Source organism: Formica exsecta, unplaced genomic scaffold, assembly GCF_003651465.1.
Source record: "Formica exsecta isolate Colony F162 unplaced genomic scaffold, ASM365146v1 scaffold362, whole genome shotgun sequence".
In the NCBI taxonomy this organism is placed as follows: domain Eukaryota; kingdom Metazoa; phylum Arthropoda; class Insecta; order Hymenoptera; family Formicidae; genus Formica; species Formica exsecta.
Window position 1 is genome coordinate 27,416 of NW_021850867.1, and position 9,085 is coordinate 36,500.

General features: G+C 36.4%; 1 long non-coding RNA gene across 1 annotated transcript in view; it reads left to right on the forward strand.

The window, feature by feature from the left end:
• Nucleotides 1-9,085, forward strand: part of LOC115238879 — a 69,300-nt gene that overhangs the window by 23,910 nt on the left and 36,305 nt on the right. The window contains exon 2 of the long non-coding RNA XR_003884556.1: nucleotides 5,757-5,815. This is a non-coding gene — a long non-coding RNA (uncharacterized LOC115238879). The remainder of the gene's footprint in view (nucleotides 1-5,756; nucleotides 5,816-9,085) is intronic.

The following is a 9,085-nucleotide window of genomic DNA, read 5'->3' on the forward strand; positions in this document are numbered from 1 at the left end:
GAATAACCGTAGCGTAGCGAATTCGTATACGTTTGTTGTGGATTTGTCCGGGCAGCGAATAACAAATAAGAGCTGATCTTTCGCTCGTCGACGATCATTTTGCATTTTGTTGGTACATCCGTCGCTGCATAAGATAGTATCTTGACCCCGGTATTTTCCAGTACAGTGGCAGCTGCGGAGACTCGATTTCGAGTACTCCTCCCGAAGGCCCTTGGGCCTTTCAGCCGATCTCCTTACGCTCTCATCTTTATGTGCTTCCCTGAGCATTGTCGAGATGCTTGCTATCCGGAAGAAATCGCCATATCGAATAGCCGAACCAAAAAGTCGAATCGATCTTCAGCATATTTTCAAGTCGGCAGAATGGAATTGCCTTTATTATATATGTATATATATATATATATAAATTTTTCCATATATATGTATCCTTAAATGTACTCGAATTACATTTGAAAAATCGATTTTTTCAATATGAATATGAATAAATACGAAAATTTCTAGTCGTAAACATCGCTATAGTTTTTAAGCGTTATTCGCAAAATTATGAAAATTTTATTAAATTAAATAAACCGTACAAAGTTTCTTTTGGTTCCATCCGCACTTCCCTTCTCCCCTTCATCCCCTTCCTTCCCCCTGCCTCGGTTGAGAATTAATTTCGCGACATATAAACACCCTCTTCTCTTTCACTTGCGACGTCGACTTCGTGGTTCTTTCGTGGTCGAGCACCGTGTACGAAAAAGAGTTTTTAATTTCGCGATAAGCAAAATTGCCAACAACACAATTGGGACACATACAGCCAAATGCGTTATGTTTCAATTGCCATATCTAAATAATTAACTGAATTAGATAGGTAGTTGAATTAGATAGGTAGTTACGAATATGATACTACATGTATATAATATGTATCAAGAATTATATTTTTATCAATTTTCCACAACCGTATTATCTTTTAATTATAGATTCTTTCACAAATTCAAAGCCGTCTCTTCTGTAGCCAAAATTGACTAGATGGGTTATCGCCTCTACACTCTATTGATTATTAATTAAACTTTGTAATTAAATTTTATGCGTTAGATTGTTTTAAAACACTACAATAAATTTATCTAAAAAAATCTGTCGCATAAAAGATATGTCGTATCTCTCGTTTGACACACATTTAGAAGAATACTTTACGTAACATTATTGCGACTGCAATTATGGGAATCTGCCATCGTTGCAAAAAATATTATAAAAGGAAAGCCGCCTCCTTAAGGACGCGTTTAAATGCCGGCCTCGAAAAAAGCGACTCGCCTTTCTACGGGATTGCTGTGCTACTTTTAATTAATACCTAGAAAAAGGAAAGCGACCGTGTTCAGACTGGCACGAAAAGACAGGCATCCGCCGGAATATCTTCTTTGCGCCCTTCTTGCAAATTTTCCGTGTTTTAATTAGTTTTTTGTTCGGTTTGTTTATTTTTAATCCGTACCGCCATGTGGAAAAACGTTTTGAGTTATTACTGCAAAGTACGCGCATTTCGTCGACTTTCGTCACGACCGCGCTATTACGAGGCTTAAATATGATTAAAGCATCGTGTTCTGTAAAATTAACTTGACTCGTCTAGTACCGCGCGTTTTATCTCGTATGTTGTTGTTGAAACAAAGTGGTTAGCGTACGATTTTAATAAATGCAACTTTGAAGTTTCCATCTTGGCCAGTACTTCTCTCAGATTAATTATACATACAAGATATCATTTAATTATGACATTTCCTGCGGAGAAGAATGAATATTTCGAGTTTGACAATTAGTAGTTATGGACCGTTATGTAATTTGAAAAAATTTCAACGGATTAATCTTCAACAGGAGAAATATATAACGAAATTATATTTTTTTAATAAATTTTAACCAAATATTATACGAAATTTTATTTGGAATTTGATACACATACGCATTAATTGTGTGGGATGTTAAGAATCAAACAGTTGAGAGATCAATAATGGCCTTTTTCAATTTCACGTTAAATAAAAATTGATACGAGATTCATAAAAAACAAAATTAGTTAATATTGAAAATTAGAAAATTTTGAACTATGAATAAAACGTGCGTAATGGCAATAATACAGCTTACATCTAATCTGAATGTGTGAAAAAACTTCTTAAGAGAAATTTTAAATTATATGACACATTTCTGAACAATCTTATATATTTTAATTAGTATCTTTCTTTACACAATTGAATTATTTATTGACTTATGAAATATAGATCATCTTAATTATAAATACTTCTAAAAGCGCCCCTTTAAATGTCAGATTGTCACTGCAAGATAAGAATATTCGGCCAAGAATATTCAATCGTAATTATCAGCGATAATTCATTCAATCAGGACATATCGATTTGGAGATTTCATTAATGAAGATCGTATATATCGATAAAGATCGATAATATTCGATCTCACGATTTCTTCCCCGACTATTATTTTTATTTTCATCAACCGATTGCATCTCGTATGTTTACTTGTCATCTTGAAATGTTTATTTGATTTGAATAAATTTATGTACTAATTATAAGAGAAATGTGTCAGTAGAAAGAGAAAAAGAGTTAATCGTCGAATAATCTGTCAGTTAGAAGTATATAATAATATATGTATGAAATAATAATAATATTAACAAATTTATCATTGCATGGTCATTGTATATTTATGTGGCCATTACTTTATATAAAAATATAAATAATCAAATATAAAATTAAATAATTAAATTACTATATATAATTAAGCATCAATCGATCTTTGACAATCACGGTAATTTCTTCGTACATTTAATCTTATATTTATTATTATCACATTGATAAACTCTCATACATATTCTCTCTCTATACTTGAAAAAGATAATATATTAGAGAAATATATTTTTTCCTATTGAGAAAAGTTCTCTAGATTATTGATTTAAGACAATAGCTTTCGCACACCATCTTTCGTAAGTTCTTTCGCGCCGAAATTCTAATAATTTCTAAAAGTTTTCAATGATAATGGAAAAGATTTTTTATTTCGACATTATCGTGACGATAAATTTTGAGAAATAGGCAGCAAAATAACACCTTATCAAAAAAACTCGCGAAATTCCCCGGAAAGTGAAATAGCGATCGATATTCAGAGAACGATCACGCGAGAAAACCGACGAATCTCGCGTGATCCTGCCAACGTGATCCTGAATTAACGAGCTACGCTAATTTACGATTTTTTTTATGAGCGTCACATATCAGCACGCAGCCCTATAAAATCTGTCAATGGGAAAAATTGATTTTTAACGACCGTCCATAATTATTTTTGGCGAGAATATTTTATACCACCCGCGATCCATAAAAGTACTACAGAGAATAATTTTTGGGTTAACGCTTCTGAAGACGTCTATTTGTGTGATAAACATTAGAATTTTTTCACGAACTTTCCCAATTTTCATCGAAATTGCGCGGAGCTTGAAAAATTATTTAGGAAAGTATGTTAATTCGCGGGTAAGTTAAATAAAAGATATAATTTAAAGAGTATAATATGTTAAAATATTAATATTTGTCATATGTATTTTCTCAATATCTCCACGATATGAATTTTTGGTGACTCGAGCTAATTCCATCCAACTCCGTGTCATCCTAACTAATTCTCGCAAATAAACGAATGTTCCTCGTTTCACAAACTCGCGAGTCGAGTTTGTTTTACGACGGCGTGCAAAAGAGTTTCCCGAGTTTTAACGGGTACACGCATGATTACGATAAATCTCAATAGAAAGCCAATTACTCGAATAGGCGGGGGAAGAGAAGGAGGGGACGGCTGGCGGCAAAGTTAGCGGGACACGTTAATGGGTTTAAGTGAATGGTACAGTAAATTGTGCTATCTGCGCTAGTGTTTCAGTTCGTTTGGCAGTGAATTCATGAGGGAGGGGAGGAGATGGTATATTTAACATAGGCCCTCGTAAATCGCGGTAAAGGCAGCGCGTCTCAAAAAACTCTCGAATCGTGAGCAACGCGTTAAAATCGCTACTGTTTCGTGCCTGCGAAAAACTCGCGACAAAGTCTAATTCGATCAACCATCCGGTTGCTGCGGATAAATATCGTCGTCGGACGTGCGGCCTTCGTCGTCCCGCCTTTACGCATACTTATCGCGTAGTTAACCCCTTAGCATATGTCCCCTGTCACTCTTTTAATACAATCTAAACGCGGCGTTCGTTCGCGGCGTGAAAGAGACACGAGGTCTCGAGGAACGTGATTCGCTCTCTCTTTCTGCCTTTCGAAGAGCATCTTCCTTCTTTCCATCGGAGACACTTCTGGAACGGTGTATCACTTTTTCTCTCCCTCTTTCTACGTCCCTCCCTCCGTTGTTCTTCCTCCCTCTCGCCCTCCTCTTCCTTTTCCGCTCTCGTTTTACCTATGCGTGCGATTTCGAGAAATAAAAACGTCGCGCCAAGTCTCAGACGCTCCAAATTTGTCGTGACAAAAATACGCTTTATCGCACGCCGTCGGGCTTCCAGACACTAGAAGGCAGAGGTAGACTTCTCTCCGGGCTTCCACCGCAGTGCCGGATTAAGAGGATGCGTGTCCCGAGATATGCGTTTCGGACGCAAGCACGTTTCGCCAAAAAAGATGCGAGCGCGATTATTGCCGGATATTTATGCGTCCATTCACGTGCGAACGTACGACTTTAAATTAGATTAACTCTTATAAAAGTTAGCCCACACTTTTCTGGAAAATCGAAAAAAAAATTGATGTGAGGCGACGCGACAGCCGCTTATAATGTAAAAAAAGAACGAGAAAAAGGAAAAATGGAAAGAAGACGCTTGAAAAGGAACGGTATAGAGAAAACGATATAGAGACGTGCTATAATTTATTTATCCGAACGCAGTCCGAGCGTGCGCTGGGACTCTTAATTTCGCGGTAGCTTCGAACTCGTCTCTCGTCGTGGTTAGTTAACCATGGTCTATAAATAGCCACGACGACGACATAACATTATTTTTCCAAAGAAACGACGCATCGGGACCTGTCTCTTCTCGAAAACCCCGGTTATTCCGTCGTCTTCGGCCGCGTCCCTCGCGCCTCTTTTGCAGTCCGTCGTGCGAAAGACGCCGTCGCGCGGATTCTGATGCGACGCATACATTTAGTTAAATTAAGAAACTGTTCGTCTCGCGCACACGCATCCGAGAAAAATCCCGAGACAGGCTAATAAATTTCGCCGCGACGACGACGCACAGTCTGGTCAGGACGGTGTCCCATTCTAAGGATTAACGTAGATAATAAAAATTAAATAAAAATAAGAGTAATTAAGAGATATTACTAAATATATATTTTAATTTTGTCACTAAACTAATACTAAACCTAACTAAAGATATAATCCGGTTCGCGGACTTATATTTGGAAAATCGATTTATATTTATATCTTTGTATGTGTGTGTGTGTGTGTGTGTGTGATTAATTATATTTCTCCGTTAATTCTACGTTAAAAGATAGTTTCAGATTGATATAATAAAAGAATACAATGTGAATAAAGATTAAAATCAGAGGAAAACGTTAAAGTTAAGGAAATCAAATGAAAAATTTTCACCGATAATTATTTTAATTTATAGTTAAATAAATAATAATTAAAAAACTGAGAGTGTATTATATTCTTGTTTCTTTGAGAAGAAAAGAATAAAATATTAAAATATTAATACAATTCTAGCATGATTTTGTATAATCCGATTACATTGCGCATTCAATACAAATCGAATTTCGCTAATCGATTCGAATTTTTTGTTACAGATGCGCGGAGGGTTTCACGGGTCTACGGTGCGAGACGAAGGACGTCATCAGCACCGGAAGTGTGTATAATCCGCGTAGGGTGCCCTTTTCCTGCAAGCTGGGACTCTCTACCTCGTACTACTGCTAGCGATAATCGCGCGGGGCCCTTTAAACACATGAGTAGACCCTTTTTTTACCCTTACGGTGTACTTGGAACCCACGAGATAGAGTCGTGAGAGGGCCAACGCGCGACCAAAGAGGGGAGGAAAAATCGTGCGAATGGAGAAAATTAGATGGAAATAGAGAGAGAGACACAAAGATAGAAGAGACGATGATAGGGACGAGACGATTAGGCGAGGAATCAAGAAAAGAGAGAGAAAGTTAGAAAAGATGAATTTCGATTCCGTCGATCTCGGGCATTAGAACGGGTCCTGCGTATTCCTTATACAGGGACAGGTTCCAAAACAGTTCGGACCGGGCATTCGTACCTTTTTTAATTATTACAATACGACTATAGTGCTACTCTTACATTTTTTTTCTTCTTTTTCTATTTGTCATTTTCCTTCTACTTTTTATCTTATTATCCTTTTTCTTGTTCTTTTTCTTGTATATTTTTTCAATTCTTTTTGTTTTACTGTTTCTGCCATTTCTTGTTTTTCTTCTTTTTTTCGTCGAGCATTATTCAGTACTTTCCTTCTAGAAAATGTCACTACGCGACGTGCTCGCGCTTCCGCGTAAAGTTCTCCGGTGGGAGAAAGGGAGAATGGAAATAATAGAAAGAATAGGCGAAAGATCATGAATATGAAAATGAGCTTGTGAAAGGGGACAGTATAAAAAAGGGCGGGAAAAGAAGGGAAAAGAACACATCGATCTCTCGACTCTCCCGATGCTCTTCTCGGCGTCGTGTCATCGGGGGAGAGCTCTCGAGCGACTATCGCGAATTCGAACGGCAAATGCTTGACCTCGAGAACGACGACGTGGAAGCGTGCCGGAGAGGCGCGCACTTGTGTGTGTCGCACACTTCTCCGGAGTCTCCGCGAACAGGAGAACAATACCAAAGAGCCCAGGGTCTCGATCAAGGACGATGAGCGCGACTATGACGGCGTATTGTCATCTGAAGATGATCAGGATGACGCGCGAAGGGTCCTCACTTCTCCTTCTCTTGGCTTTTCTTTTAACGTCACAATGATCAACGTATGTCGAACAAATATCGAACGTCGATATTTAATAAGATTGCGCCTTGGAATAACGGAGAATAAATGTGAGAAAAGATTAAAGAGAAAATGAATTTTTATAAAGAGTTCTTGACTTCGCATAGAAACATAGTCTTAATTCATAAAATTACATTTTGATCTATACAGAGACAGTTCTCTTCCGACTTAGTTGGAGCAAAGAGTGTGAGAAAACAAAAATGAAACATTAATATCGTTTATTTTCTTGTATTTTGCTAAAACAATTTCTATAAGCCGAAAATAATTTTTGTGAATAAAACTTACGGTCTATTAAATAATCTATCTTTCTCTTTGATTTTTTTTTCTTTTTTAACAAGTTTATTGTTTCATGGCTCGGTTTTATTGAAATCATGGAACGTAAGGCTAGAGAACTTGGCAGTCGCGGCATGTTCATTGCTGTTGAAAGGTCGGAATGTAAAGAAAAATAATGCGAGCGTTTAATGGAAATCCACTTTTACGCGTTCCACTTTTACGCTTCGAGAAGAACAAAGATGGAAACAATTTCGGTATATTTGTGTTGGAAAAATGCATAAAATCGCCCAAAAGAATAATTATTTAAAGAACACGCTAATTAATGAAATCTTGATGACATTCTAAAATCTAAAATTTTAATATAGTAAATCATTAAGAAATCCATTATTTTTTATGATCGTATAAATTATTGATGTGAAATAATTGATAGCTCTAATTATGAATAATAATATAAAATGTGTTAGACACATGAGAGATGATATAGCCATTATGGCAATGTTTCAAATAGAAAAGTCAATTTTTCATCAGAAACTGGCGATCTCCAACAGCAATAATGCCGTTGCGGCAACAATTCCAAAGTTTTCGGAATCATAACTCGCATCCATCATTGCGTATATAAAGAAATGGCGCGAAAGGAGGAGAAGGAAATTGGCCAGTCTGCGAGCGAGTCACGGGAAGAGACCATGGGGCAAAAACAATTTAATGTAAAATACGATAGTTTAACGCATTAGATTAGTTAAAAAACAGATATAGGATAGATAAAAGAGAGAAAGAGAGAGAAGGAGCGAAAAAATAATGAAGGGAGGAAACCACGAGAGCGATAGTGAATCCTCATCTCGATGAGACGGGAGACGCGGAGTCGATCGAGAGGTTTTTGAGAAGAATAATAATCCGACCTCAAAAATATTCTCCATCCTTAAAATGCGCGACACGTGGAGAAGCATTTATGAAGTATCCATTTATTTCCGTTCTAATTAAAAAATCATGAAAAGAAAAAGGGGGGAACATTAATAATATCATGGAAAGGCGGATATTATGGAAACGAGTCGGACGAATATTCGGAAAGAATTGTATCTAGAGACGAATAATGATCTCATTCATCAAAAACCTCGACGATGACGATTTCCGTGCGCGAGCAAAAACGGTGAACATACCGGAAGGGCGCGAGGAATGCGCGCTATATGCTCCAGCAGTCTCTCTCGGGACCCTATTTATGTTTTATATATTATATTATATATTATATATATATATAAATATGTGTATAAACATTTTTAATTTATTTATTTAATTCATTAATTTTATTGATTTACGATTAAACGTCATCTCCACTTCGGCAACTGTCTGTGTTTTTAATCTTTTGTTGACCTTTCTGCACCAACACTCTCTTTTGTTTGAGCTACTTCACATATGACAACTGGAAAATACAGAAGAAGAGTGCTCGAAATCTTTCGCCTCTAATACGTCCATAGACATAAAAACCCAACAGAGTACAATCTTGGAAAAGTTGAATCTTAAGGAAGAAGAATTCGCATCGCTTATTTGCTTCCATACAAAAATTAAAGAATGTACTTTCAATCACAGATCTTTTTCTTTTTATATTTCACACATCTCCAATTTTACATTTTTATATTAAAATATGGTATATTTCATAGTTTGTTCTATTACATTTTTGATAAAAATATAATGGCAAAGAGAGAATAGTGTCTGTAAATAAAGAATAAGAAGAGGAAAAGATACAAATATGTAGAATTATACAATGTTCCATATAGTCATTTGCCATTTTTCTTTTTCAGAATTTTTGACTAAATAGATATCTCTTATCCTTCATCTTTTCACATATTAGTGGCGAAAGCTTTGTCACGCTCT